A 15258-nucleotide genomic window follows, 5' to 3' on the forward strand; every position below is an offset into this window, starting at 1 on the left:
TGCTCTCAAAGCAGACTGTGGGGACAAATTCCACTCCACTCCACTCCAATACACTCTTGTATCTGTGAAATGGAGTCAAGAAGTACCTAATTTACAGGGTTTATTAAAAGGATTAAATGAAATAAAGCCTACAGAACCTTTAGCATAAGTCCCAGAACATTCTGTCAATGCTAGTTTGCATTATTCTACAGGACCATCCAAGCAGAGACTCAAGAAAGGATCTACAAGAAAGATAGGCCCATCTCTCTCGTCATTTTTCATTAAGGCCAGCAAAAAGACAAGGATAACTTTGGAGAATTCTAAACTTCTCTCATTTTTCCATGTTGATTTCCTCCTATTGTATCCTATTTCGTAAAATTAAAGTAAAGGTCAGGGTGCAACATGAAATCTCTGACCTAAAAGGTTGTGTTTCTACTACAAACCTATTATTGGCATGATATAAAGAAAAAAAAAAACACTGGGCTTAGGGGGCTTGCAATTCAGTTTTCACTAAAAATCAGAGGGGAGAATAGAACTAGAAAGACATGTGAGTGTCAGAATATATAGGTTGCTAAATATGCTAAGCGTCAGAATCTCGAAACCAAGGACCCCAGGAATTGAACTCATGGTTATACTATATTTCCCAACATTCCTTTCTGTTAGATATGTTGTAGGACTAAGATTTCTCCTATGGACTTTGAGAAGAAATCATACCAGGCTTGACCCCCCCCCCACACACACACACAAACCTCTGCTGCTTGACCTTCTATCCCCTTCTCCTTCTAGCTGACTGGCATGGTGTGCTGGTTTGAAAGGATACATGCACCCTAGAAAAGCCATGTTTTAATCACAACCCCATTTCATAAAGGTACAATAATCCCTATTCAATATTGCATGTTTGAAACTGTAATCAGATCATCTCCCTGGATGATGTGATTTAGTCAAGAGTGGTTGTTAAACTGGATTGGGTGATGACATGTCTCCACCCATTTGGTTGTGTCTTGATTAGTTTCTGAAGTCCTATAAAAGAGGAAACATTTTATACAATGAAAGAAATTCAGAGAGAGCAGCACCACAAAGCAGAGAGTCCACAAGCCAGTGACCTTTCGAGATGAAGAAGGAAAACACCTCCCACAGAGCTTCATGAAACCGGAAGCCAGGAGAGAAAGCTAGCAGATGATGTTGTGTTCACCATGTGCCCTTCCAGGGAGAGAGAGAAGTCCTGACTGTGTTTGCCATGTGCCTCCTCACTTGAGAGAGAAACCCTGAACTTCATCGGCCTTCCTGAACGAAGGTACATCTCCCTGGATGGATGCCTTTGATTGGACATTTCTATAGACTTGTTTAAATTGGGACAATTTCTCAGCCATAGAACTGTCAACTAGCAACTCATTAAATTCCCCTTTTTAAAAGCCATTCCATTTCTGGTATATTGCATTCTGGCAGCTAGCAAACTAGAACAATGGTGATCCCCAATGTTGGGTGACCAACTGTCCTGGTTTGCCTGAGACTTTCCTTATTTTACCTCTGAAAGTCCTGTGTCCCAAGAGTCCCCTCAGTCCCAGGCAAACCAAGATGGTTCGTTGCTCTACCCCATGGTGAACATGGAAGACATATGTTGAAGATGGTATAGCCCCATCCATCTGGGCCCCTGGATGATTACATGGAGGAGAGTCACCCTGCTAAAGTATACACCAGTACTATTACTTGAGTGAGAAAAAAATAAACTTCTATTTTGTTGAGCTTTATATGTTTTCATCTTTTTTTATTTTTGACAGTGGCTTGGCTTCCCTAATATAATCCTTTTTTTAAAAAAAACTTTTTTTTAGTATAATATATATACAAAGCAAAGAAATAAAAAAGCAATAATTTTCAAAGCACTCTTCAAAAAGTGGTTACAGGGCAGATCCCAGAGTTTGTCATGGGCTACCATATGATCCTCTCATGCTTTTCCTTCTAGCTGGTCCAGAATATAGGAGGCTAGAGGGCTTAAATACTTTTTTATCATCACAATCGACCTTTTTTTTCCTTTTATTTTGTGAACGATAACATATATACAATAAAGCTATAAATTCCCAAGCACAACACCACAATTAGTTGTAGAACATATTTCAGACTTTGACATGGGTTACAATTTCACAATTTTAGGTTTTTACTTCTAGCTACTCTAAAATACTGCAGACTAAAAGAGATATCGATTTAATGATTCAGCATTCATATTCATTTGTTAAGTCCAATCTTCTCTGTATAATTCCACCATCACCTTTGATCTTTCCATACCTCTCATTGGGGTTGTTTGGGCTATGACAATTCTAAATTTTTGATATTGGAAGGGTCTGTCACTAATATGGGATAGGGAGATGGAACTATCTGATGTTCTGGAGAGACTGGGCTAGGTTTCAGGACTTATATGGACCAGGGACCCATCTGAAGGTTGTTAGGTTTCTGACAAGCTATTCTAGTGCCTGGAACCTTTGTGGAATCTTATAAATAGCCCTAGGTGTTCCTTAGGATTGACTGGAATGGTCCTGGTTGGGGGGTGGCAGGTTATGATAGGTAGCAAGGTCCACCTGAAGTTTGTGTAAGAGCAACCTCCAGAGTAGCCTCTCAACTCTATTCGAACTTTCTCTGCTACTGATACCTTATTAATTACACTTCTTTTCCTCTTTTTGGTCAGGATGTAATTGTTGATCCTATGGTGCCAGGTCTGGATTCATCCCTGGGAGTCCTCTCCCATGTCGCCAGGGAGACTTTCACCCCTGGATGTCACGTTCCATGAAGCGGGAAGGGCAATGATTTCACCTGCAGAGTTGGGCTTAGAGAGAGTGAGGCCACATCTGAGGAACAAAAGAGGTCCTCCAGAAGTAACTCTTAGATATGCCTATAGGTAGTCTAAGTTTCTGTGCTACCTACATAAGCTTCACAAGAGTATACCCTCCTATACTCTTAAATGAGAAAGAAGAACTATGTCTAAGTGAAAACCTAAGAAATAAATTGCAGGCAATAGAGCAATAGATAGAGACAAACAATTGAAGGATAGAAGGAAAAGGTAGAGAAAAATAGAAACGAGAGAGGTGGAAGGAAGGGAAAAGGGAGGCAAGGAACGAGGGATGAAGGAAGGAATTAGCCAGGTCGGGCTAATGATAAAAATCTTTATCTAGAGTTATTCATATTATCCTTTTCTTGGAAAAATCACATAACAAAGACTGACATGACACCCGCCTTGCTGAACAGAAGTCTCCTCCTGTAGCTGCGCAGTTACCCTGTCCACGAGCACACTTGAAAGAATGCAGTGACCGAAAGGAAGAGAACTATATATATCTCTTCATGAGGTATTAATAATCATTGAAGCTTACTGGGAAAAGTGCAACATTTGTATTTCTTGAAATCAAGAAATAGGATGCGTGATTTACCTACTGGGTATTTTTTAAACATTTAACTTTTATACTTTTAGTGTAGGTTGGCATTTTGCATTTAAAGAACAGCATGCTCTTCCTAACAGGCAGCTTAGAGCAAGAGTTGTCAAGCTTTTATTTGGTAATGGAACCCCCTTTTCTTTTTTCAATCAAGTCTTGCTCACTAAATAACCTGTGTTATCTAAACAGATGCAGTGCTGCACTGGTTGAAATGGGAATGTGATATTGAGAGCAAAGTGCTCTCCTCCTCTTCCCTTTAGTCCTGGAGGTCCATCTTCACAATCCAGGAGCTCCTTAGGACACAGTTTGAAACTCCTTGGCCTGGATCACATCATTCTCCACCCAAAAAAGTCCCACAGCAATTCTGTGCCTGTGCAAGTGTCCAAATATCATATCCTGATATTCCAAAGTTCTCCAAGAGTTGGTCTAAAGTCACTTGTCTAGCTTTCTCAAGTAATCTGTTTTCTAACCAAATTGGCCAATTTCTTATTTTCATAGCATACCCAGCACTCCTCCCAACTTCATACCATTTCTCAGTAACGTTCTTTTTTATCTTTTGTGCACTGTTAGGCAAGTGGCATCGTCCAGGCTTTGAAGATCTCCTCCCAAAAGCCCTCCACATCTGCCCAGCTGGGAGGCTCGTTGCTCCTCCTCTGCCACTCCATAGCAGCTTTCATGGGACTTGCACAGTCTGCCAAATACCACAGCTATTTGTAAAAGTCGTACTATTTTATCTTCCCTATAAGACAGAAAGCACTTTTGGGGATGGTGGTAGAGATGACTGTTCTAGTTTGCTAGCTGCCAGAATGCAACACACCAGAGACGGATTGGCTTTTAATAAAAGGGGATTTATTTTGTTGGTTCTTCAGAGGAAAGGCAGCTTACTTTCCACTGAGGTTCTTTCTTACGTGGAAGGCACAGGATGGTCTCTGCTGGTCTTCTCTCCAGGCCCCTGGGTTCCAACAACTTTCCCCGGGGTGACTTCTCCAAAGGCCTGGGCTGAGCTGCAAGTGCTGAGATGAGGAATGCCGAGCTGCTAGCAGTGCTACATTGCAATCTCCCATTTAAGCACCAGCCAATTAAGTCAGACGTCACTCATTGCAGCAGACATGCCTCCTAGTTGACTGCAGGTGTAATTAGTAACAGATGAGGTTCACGTACCGTTGTGTTATGTCCGGAGCAACAAGACTAGGTATGCTCACCTGGCCAAGTTGACAACTGAATCTAACTAACACAGTGACTAACTATCAAAATCTGTTTTTCATCTCCTCTACACTTAGAGAGCAGTGCCGGGTATGTGCAACCCTGTATTTCCCAGCCCCCTTTGCAAGTGAGTCTATTTGACTAAGTCATTGGCAATGGAAAGTGAGTGAAGGTAATGTCTGAGACTTCTAGATCTTTTTAAAATATGGGGTGTGTGCTTCTTCATATTCTCTCTCTCCCCACCCACAAGCTATATCATGCATGTGCCTGCAAACAAGCTTCAACATCATAGGTAAAGAGAATAGCTAAAATGATGGCAAAACAGAAACATGGGAAGAGTCTGGCTCCCTGATGTCTTCTGAGCACAGCCTCCTTGCCAACCTGACCCACTTACCCTGGAATTATTCTTGGAAAAAGAGAAATAAGTATCTTTTGTTTTTGCCATACTTTGGGGGGCTTCTTTATTAAAGCAGTTTAATCTTTGTCCCTAACAACATAGCAGGGATCATATCTTATTTTTCTGTGAATTACTCCTACATCTACCATAAAGGCCTATACAATATGGTTGCTTAGATGTATATTTTGAATTACATTAATGCTCCAGAAATTTGATAATAAATTTAATAATATTAATTGTAGAAAATTATATGGAAAGTGGTGTTTTTATCATTTTAATTGACATTATGCATCATATGAAAATCTTACATTTATTGATTGATAGTTTTGTTCTGATGTATATTCTTCAGCTCTCAAGAATGAAGTATTGAAGATATGAAAGATAACATTGCACAAAGAGATTTGGGTAAAGGTGATATCAGATATAGTGCTTCCAAATTTTTTTGTTTGTTTGTTTGTTTTTTTAGGTAGGGACCTCAAAAGAAGTCTGCTGGTTATACCCACATTATTATTTCATTCCCCTGTGAGCCAGAGAAAGTTAGCACAGCTGGAATAGGGTCCAGGGTTTACCACTCACGCTAACCCACGATTCTAGCAGACAGCACCTTCTTATATATGGTCCCTGATGATAATAAAAGATGTCAGAAAGAAAACTAATCCAAAATAGAAGGACACTAATACCATTAACAAGAAGTTGCTGAAGTGTGATAGTTATAACCCATAAAAGAATAAAAAATCCTATCAAAAGGAATGCATTAATACCTTCATTTGATCCTTTCTCCCCTCAGCTTCCAGATACTGCACTTTCTGGTTTTCCTTTGGCCTCACTGATCGCTCTCCTTCTGCCTCTTCTGCTAGTTTCTTCTCTTCTTCCAAACTTCCTACCATTGAATTATAGCAGGACCCTATCATCACTTCTCTCTGCTTCTCTATACACACATGGTCAATTGATAATCATATTATAAATTTAATTCAGCCCATTCTTCTAAATTCCAGACCTATAGTCAACTATACTCAACCTCTCTTCTTGAATGTCTATTAGTCATCTGAACTCAATATGCCCCCTCAAAATTTTTTATCTAGTCTCCACAGCCCTCCTCCACCTGCGGCCTTCCCCATGTCAGCTGACAAGTTCATCCTTTCAATTGTTCAAACTCAAACCTTGGAGTCATCCTTAAAGCCACTCTGTCTCACACACCTCACATCCAATCCATCAGCAAATAGTGTTAGCTCTGTCTTCATAATATATGGAATTGTACTATTTCTAACCACTTCCACTGCTACCACCTTGGACCAAGACACCTTGATCCTTCACCAAATTTGCTACAATAGCATCCAACTATTGTCCCTGCTTCCATGCTTTCTCTCTGCAGTCCATTTTGATCACAGCAGCACATAGCAATTCTTTAAAACATGCCAATCATCTGCTTATAATTCTACGGTGGTCTCCTAATTTACTTAGAGAAATTTGGCCCCCTTTGTTACCCTCTGACTTCATCTCCTAATATTCTCCCCCTTGGTTATGTGTGTCCACTGATCTTCTTCTGTTCCTTGAATTTGCCATACAAACTCCCACCCTGCCTAGAACCTTTGCCCTAACTGCTCCCTTCTGCCTGCAGATGTCCCTGATACAACACATAGGTAACCACCCACTTCCTTCACATCCTAGCAAAAAGAATCACTTTTCCAAATGAGGCCTGTCATGATCACCCTCTTTAAAATTGCATCCCTCACAAAAGCACTCTCATTCCAGTTATCTAGCTCTATTTTTGCAATAGCATTTACCATCTTCTAATTACAATATAACTTTATTATTTGGTACAATCACATTTTATTATCTGTCTCCCCCAACTAGAATATAAGTTCCATGATTGAAGGCAAGGATTTTGTCTGTTTTGTTGACTGGAAGACCCCAAGTTTCTGAAACTTCTCACATGGTAGGTAACCACATTGTAGTTAAATCAATGAATACATGTTTCCTAAATACCTACCTTTTGCTAGATATTCATCTAGACCCTGAGGATATGTTATGTACAAGCAGACATGGGCCCTCCACTCATGGAGCTTAGTCTAGTTGGGATCTCCACAAGGACGGCTCTAATGAACTCAGATTGTTACATGGCTGTATTAGTTAGGGTTCTCTAGAGAAACAGAATCAACAGGGAACACTCTCAAATATAAAATTTATAAAAATGTCTCATGTGACCATGGGAACACAGAGTCCAAAATCTGCAGGGCAGGCTGTGAAGCCGACAATTCCGATGGAGGATCTGGACGAACTCCACAGGAGAGGCTTGACAGCCAAAACAGGAAGAGCCTGTCTCTTCTGAATCCTCCTTCTAGTGATTAGATTGAGCGTCACTCATTGCAGAAGACACTCCCCTTGGTTGATTACAAATGGAATCAACTGTAGATGTAGCTGACATGATCATGATTTAATTCTATGAAATGTCCTCATTGCAACAGACAGGCCAGCACTTGCCCAACCAGACAAACAGGTACCACCACTTGGCCAAGTTGACACATGAACCTAACCATGACAATGGCATTTACAGAAGCTGGCAAAAGGCCATATAACTGACTCTGAGGTGCAATATAGGAACATACTACAAAAAGAGGCTCTCAGAGGGCCAGCCTCTTGATGATCTAATGAAGACCTGAAATAATTCTTCAGAGAGATAAGAAACAACTGCAAAAAAACAAAAGGAATTAACTTGTCCACTCCACCCATACCACAGTATTGACAAGGGTCTTGCAAAGTGTCGGTTGTGCATAGGATCAGGAGGAATTTGTCAACAAGAGGAGAATTTAGCCTAGATGAAGCATATTCTGGCAATATTTCTGATTTGGGGCATGTGTTTCAGGGCAGGAATGTAAAACAAAGCTCAGTGAGGTCCATTTGGTATCAAACTAGGAGGGTTTGCAAGAACATGTAGGAAGTTAGAACACTCGATAGCAAAGCTGGCACAGCCCATGATTTCCATCAGTCTAGGAGGAAGAATAAAAAATCTGGAGTTGTAGGTGAGGCCAATGGGTTGTGCAGGCTGAGGTTGCCTATAAATCTCCAGCACCTATCAGACACCTCCACATTATTATTAGATATGTGTATTATATATAATTTTCTGTAAGTTGTGAATCTTTATAAATATAAGCTTTTGGAAGGGGTGCAGGTCTTTTCTGTTAGATCTTCCCAGAAGACCCATGAAAGAAGGTTCTGCCTACTGGCATGAAACTAATTGCCCAGAGAAAGTTACTTAAACAAATGCACTAAGTAAAGTGTTGCACAATTAAATGCAAGACAGGATCATCGTCCTGCTGCAATGATACCCCAAGCCTTTTGAAAGCCCTCAGAGAGGCAGGAAAATGTGCTCTTCCTTCTGTAGTGGGCATCTCCAGAAAAAAGCACTGCCCCTACATGAGCTTACCCAGGGACTTCCTTAGTCATGTTCAGGGCAGGAAGCGGAAAGGTATATTGGCACATTGCTTTTATTTAAGATAAGGTATATACTGCTATACTGCCAAGAGATAAAGGAATTCTTTGATCCTATTTTACTCCCATTTTTTCTATCATGTAAATAGTAAGACTGACAATATCTTTTAAGTGGAAAAAAGAAACACATTACAAAGCACATTTTGCAATACTATCCGAAGTTTAAAAATATAAACCTCTGTTTACATATCTATGCACATTTATATATATGTGAATGTACGTGTGTGCATGCACGCATGCACATATATATATATGTACCTGAGGACAGTGGTGGAGAAAAAGCTGGAAAGACATCCCAGAAATGCTAAAAGTAATCATCACAAGGTATTGAATATGAGTGATTTTTTCCTGCTTTTATGTACTCACAATTTTCCACAATAGGTATTATTTTTCTATTCAGAAAACCACATATGGCAAATATATTAAAAGGAGAGACTTGTTGCCAAAGACAGATGAAGAGAGACAGAAGAAGTGGTTGCCCTGAATGAGTTGAGGTTTCTTATGCCATGCGTCAGATCCCAGAGTGTTAAAAGGACTTGCAGATGTGGTCTCAGAACCAGCGTCAGCGATCCGAGAGGGATCTTAGGCAGCAGGCGTGGTTCCAAAAGATTCCAGATTTACAAATGCTGTCCAGATTTCCAAAAGAGAGGGACTGGTGAATGTCAGAGACTCAATCCTGAGGAATACGACATCAACCCCTCCATGAATTCAAGAATAGATTATTAAACAGATGGCTTTTGAGCTCTTAGCAAGAGAAATGGTGGCCTCACGAAAACACATCATGCCAAACCAACCTCGTTTCTTTTCAGATTGGGCTAAGATTGGGAGGAGAGAGGGGCCTGTGTTCAACAAAGCAGCCTATAATCTTTCCTGACATCTGCTAACTCTGGAGCTTTCTTCACTGACGAAATCAGGCAAAGCAGGAGAGATAAGAGCAGACACTGCCTCCAGGATGGCAGAGCATTTGGGAAACTGACTGCGCGACTGAGGTGGAAGGAAAGCGAGAGGCAGGGCATGGTGCAGTTTCCTCTGCAGGAACACCTCCTCCAGAGCCTCAGTAGGCTGCCCCTTGCCCCTCCAATGTTGCCTTGTAGGGAGGGTGCCCCTGACAACCCACACTGCAGTAGCCCTCTCTTGTCCCAGCTGCTCACGCCATGTCCCCTTGTTTTTTCTTCAGAGCATTTACCTCTCTCTGGAATGATCCTCTTTGTTTACGCCCTTGTCTACTGTCTGTCTCTTTTCTCTAGACTGTTGAGTCCTGCATGAGTAAGGACGATGTTCATTTGTTCAATGCTGAAAACCCCAGGCTTGGCCCATCTTAGGATTCAACAAGTATTTTCAGGGTGAATGAAATCTGGTGAATAAAAATGTTAGTGTATGATTACTGGCGTCCACTAAAAAGAAATGCCCTCACTAAATATACCAATATTCTGTTCTTGCTGAACAGAAATAATTTAATCCAATGGCATTCTATCTTTCATAGTAAGAAGGTTATTTTTAAAAGATGTGGTAGGATGCGTTTTGCAAGTTCACTTGCCAAAATATTCAAGAGTATAATTTCTATAATGCCAGTCTACTGCCAATGTACAATTCATTCATTCCTTAATACGTGTGAGTACCTACCATTTGCTAAATCCTGAGAATAAATGAATAAGACTAGAAAGGTCCTGGGCACAAGGTACTTATACTCCAATAGAAGAAACCATGAGTAAACTAGAATCCAGATAAATAAGCAAGAAAATTACCAATAGGTACTGGTAATTGGAAAAATGATCCATTTTAGTATGCTAGGTCTAGCATACTAAAAGATAATTTGTAGGAGTAGATGTACCATGTTAGCCAGAGCTGTGAAGAGTAGTCATCTCTTAGGAGGGGATTTAAGCTAAAACCCAAAGGATAAGAATGTTCCACGCTATGAAGAGCTAGGGACAAGTGTGCCAGGCAGAAAAAATAGCAAGTGCTAAGAACCTAAAACAGGAAAGGCTTGGTATGTCTCAGCAATTAAAAGAAGATCTATGTGGCTAAAGCAAAATGAATGTAGGACAGAGAAATAATGAGTTGAGATGGAGAGGCCAGACAGGATAGAGCAAAATTCTGTGGGCCAAAGAACAAAAGGAATAAGGAATTTAGGCTGCAAACTAGACACACCAGCAGTCAAACCCTCAGAGGCTGAATTCACATAGACTATGAAAATTCACCCAATGCTTCTGTTAACCACCTCTGATGGCTTTTATTTGTTTCTGCACTTTGCTAACAAGCCTCACTCACATGTCTGGATAAACGTGTCATGCCCTGGATTATTCTAAAACACACTACTTTTCCAAGAAGTGAGGTCTAATTGGGGCAACAGCTTTTGGACCAGAAAGATATTCAACCCAACTCTGGACATTCTCATGACTAGATAACCCCAAGAAGGATTCAGATATCTTCTAAGAAGGCCCAAGTGGAATCAGGATTAGACCTAAGACCAAGGAATGAAGGTTATGGAAACAAAAACTTGATGCAAGAAAATGGAATACTTTTCTAAAAGTTAAGAGTTTTATCAGATTTGAATAGACCAGGGGTCAGCAAACTTTTTCTCCGTAAAGGTCCAGAGAGTATGTATCTCCATCTCTGCAGGCCATGTGATCTCTGTCACAACTTCTCAGTGCTGCCGTCATAGTGCAAAAGCAGCCATAGATAATCCGTAAATGAATGAGTGAGGCTGTGTGCCAATAAAACTTTATTTACAAAAATAGTTGGAGGGCCAGATTTAACCTGCAGGCTGTAGTTTGCTGACCCCTTGGAGTAGAGCAGAGAAGGCAAAATGTCAACTCACAAATGTCATCTAGCTCCAGACTTGTTTTAGCTCAACCACTGTAATAAAAGAGACAGCACTGAAAAGTTAGAAGATTTTACTAATAATTCAGATCCCTAACTTTTCTTGAAAAAGTGGCAGTTAAATAATATTGGGCCCACATTCCTGCATGTCAACGACTGTCAGTGCCTGTGTGGGGTTGACAGTGCTGCCTGCTTCTGAGGAAGCACGAGTTTTACAGGTCACCGCAGATCCCACCACAGGGATTTTTGCCTTCTGGCTTTGGGGTTTAGCATCAGTTGCCACTTAGCATCATGCAGACTCATTTTTTTCCTATATAGTAGGGAATTATTTCTCTGAATCTGCATTTAAATCAAATATAGGAAATAAAAAACATTGAGAAAGTCACCTTTCAAGAAAAGTGAGAGAAGGCATATAGGTTTTACATGCATACAAAGGATGCTGTGTTGAAAGAATAATTGTTCCTATTTTTCAATTTATAGTTCCTTCAATTTTGGATTGAAAATGTTTGAATATTTATATCATGTTACAACCTTATGCCATAGTTCAGTAACACTAAAAATAGTTCTTCTGCGTTTGACTTTTCTTGTTCCAGGCCTGCTTTATTTATCCATGTTACCCAGTCAGCTCCACTAGCTACCTGAGTTTGCATCCCCTAGAATAGACCAACGTAAAGGAAGTGAACGTCCCACCCCTGGAAGGCTAAAAGCTGATTCATGATGCAATTTAACGTGTTTGTGTTGTGGATTCTGCTTTGGGCTAGCAGCTTTATCTGATCATCTCTAGTGCCTGGGATTCTAAGAATCTCTAATCCCCGTGATTCTAGAATTTAGGAAAGCAGTAGATTTCCAACCACAGCAGGCCAATCAGTACTTCAGTCATTCTCAGCGGCTGACCAAATAATGAATCACCCAAGCAAGTCACTTTCTCTCCCAAATACAGACACAAGTATCAGCGTCATGAATCTAACTCAAAGGGAAAGATTTGGATAGTCTCCTTTAATTAACCAACGAAGAAAGCTAAAACTAATATTTTAGGCGCAGGGCAGGTAATGGCTACAGAGCAAGCTGAGAAAATTTCATCCTTCCGGTTGAAGCAAGCGCTTCTCCTTCCTTCCTTTTCTAAGAACGACCAGGTGAAGCCTGCTGACTTCCCCATTTGACTTCTGGCCTCTGGAGTGAGTTTGCATCCCGATTCATTTGCTTGGCTACGGAGTTGTTCAGTTTTACTGTTTAGACTTTCTTTCTATTTTATGGTGAATTAACTCTTAGAAAATGGACATCAGAAAATGATATATAGAAATATTCTCTTTAGCTTAGGGGATATCTGAATAACTAAGACAATTACTGACACTGACAGTTATCAAAAAGATCTATACAACTCAAAATGGAATGACCATAATCGTATAAAAAATAGTTTTCATTGAAATGATGAGTGGAAATTGATCAACATGAAAGTTGTTGGAAATTTAAAAAAGATTACAGGGGTTTGACATTAACTTTAAATTCCCCGTAATGTTACATTCTTTTTATAATAATAAGTATATCAAAGTCTAAGAGATAGCCGAGAAACACATCATAAGGAAAAACCGTTTATAAACAATTAGAGAGTAAACTCTGTTGTGAATCAAGAGTAATTGTGATGCTTTCTGATCATTTTTGAAAGGCAAACTGAATAAGCCTTGTTTGGCAGTTAGAAATTATGAAGGCGGTGAATGAAACTGCTGAAGCAGTTAAGAACATCTGATAAGAAAGCTTTATACAAGACCTGCCACACAATTCAGCAAGATCTTGTGCTTTGGTATGTGCTGAAGGAATTTCAGTTCACCTTTTCCTTGTCTGAGGATGCCATTTAAAATAATTAAATTGCATGTAACATTCCAGGTGACTTTTATAGCACTGGAAAAAATCTAATCTCTTTTGAGCAAGGAAAAGCTGAAAGAGATGACAATTTAATTTTGTCCTCCCCTATCATTAAGAATGTCCTCTTAATGTTTATAAAAATATGGATGGCCCAGTCAGCTAAAAGATAAATAATTTGTATTTTATATTTACATCTTGCTTTGGATAAGTGCACATTAAAGCTTCATGACTTAGAATCACAGAATTTTTTAACTAAAAGGGAAATAAAAATTGTCTCGACCATTTTGTAACATAACCAGATGTTACTCAGTTGACAGATAAGAGGACATGAATAGTTAAGTGACTTGTACAAGATAACATAGCTTCTTAGGGCTAAAGTCCTAAAGTGGGGCTGTATAATTTCTGATGGAGTTCAGGCATATGACAAATGCCCTAAAATGACAAAGAAAATCACAAACCACAGCAACTAGAATACTACATCTGTTTTTTATCAAGTATGGAAGTATTGCATTTTTTCACAAATTTTAGATAAAATAGTAACACCTATATTGGTATTTTGCTTCATTATTATTATTATTATTTTGGTTAATTATTCTTTTCCATATAATCCATTAGCTCCATAGAGCATTATCAAATTCTTCAGCATCTGTCAAGACGTTTAGACTTCTCTGGGTGCTAATGATCAAGTCCTTGAGAGTGGTTTGCCCAGCGGAGCGAGCATTTCCCTCCAACATCCCACAGAGCCAGAGGACCCAGCATGAGTGACACAAACGATGCATTCATTACATTGTCAAAATTGTGCCCATGGCAACATTAGCCAGGGAAAAAAAAATCTAAATTAAGTGGTCATGCACTCCTGGAAATTAATTTCTCATGCATGGCTTTCCATTTGGAAATCTAAGCGTTGACACCCCTCAGTGAATTTCTTGAGGTGCCTATGTCATGATTTCATAAATAAGCCCCAGTGTAGACCACGGAAACCTCAATTTTTGCACAGTGAGCTTCTTCAGCCCTCCACTCCTCACCCCACACCCTTCCTTGTTATTTACCGCATTTTACATGTGTATTTTATTTCATGCTCTTATTAATCCAAGTCTTCCCTGCCGCTATTGGAGCAGTAACAAAAGAAGCTGTATCAAATCAATGAACTGGAGCTAAGAAACAGGGGCCAACCCTGCCTACCCTTTTGACCCACTGGGCACGGCTTGCTGAGTGTCACCTGAAGTCTTAAAACACTTTTCTTAGACCAGCCTAAAAGTACCAATGAGAACTGGCTTGTCTCCCAAGTCAACCCTTAAAATGAGAAGGCCGATGCTATTTGTACTGGGGAAGGAAAGGCTGACAGACAGTAATCCTTGATGGAGGATTACAGGGAGAAAGAAAGCAGAGTAGAAGCTCTGTTTTTACTTTTTGAACTACAAAATTAAGAGAGGGAAGAGAAGAAAGGGGGAGGGCTGGTTGCTGGGTGCTAGGAGGGAGCAGCCTTGCATAGTTTCGTGCGTTTGTCCTCTGGGCTCAGTTACATACGCCTCACCGTGGCTAAATGGAAAGGCCTGTGCTCAGCTCACAAACTGGCAGTTGTGTGGGTGCGGTACAGCACAATGCGGTGCCCAGGAGGGCCAGCCGAACTCTGAAAGGTGGTTGTCGGCATCCATAGCCCATTCAGCTTTTCTTCCAGAGATGGGCTAAGCAGCTTGCAGTGGACCACGCCAGATTGGGACAGCAGGATGGTTCTTGGTCTCTCTCTGTGAATAGTAGTTAAAATACTAAACCAGGTAATTAAGAAGGAGAAAGGCAAACAAGCGACCTGAAATTCTCAGGTCAGTTCCATAGTAGCGGCTTGGGTTCTCCTTGTGGGACGTGCGTATTCCAGGCTTGCAGCTTTTACTCCCCAGAACTTGTTTCATTGAGACTGCAACACGCGGCAGGCCAGGCCACAGGGACGGGAGCCACAGACAAGCAGACACTCCGCAGAGTGAAAACCTCCAATTCTGTAAGACAGGATTGTTAGGGTTTTCTAGCGTTTCTCATTGGATGGTCTTGGCCCTTTAAATAGAAAGCAATTGCAGTTGTGAAGATGTCTGTCCAACAGAA

Source organism: Tamandua tetradactyla, chromosome 2 (assembly GCF_023851605.1).
Source record: "Tamandua tetradactyla isolate mTamTet1 chromosome 2, mTamTet1.pri, whole genome shotgun sequence".
Taxonomy (NCBI): Eukaryota; Metazoa; Chordata; class Mammalia; order Pilosa; family Myrmecophagidae; genus Tamandua; species Tamandua tetradactyla.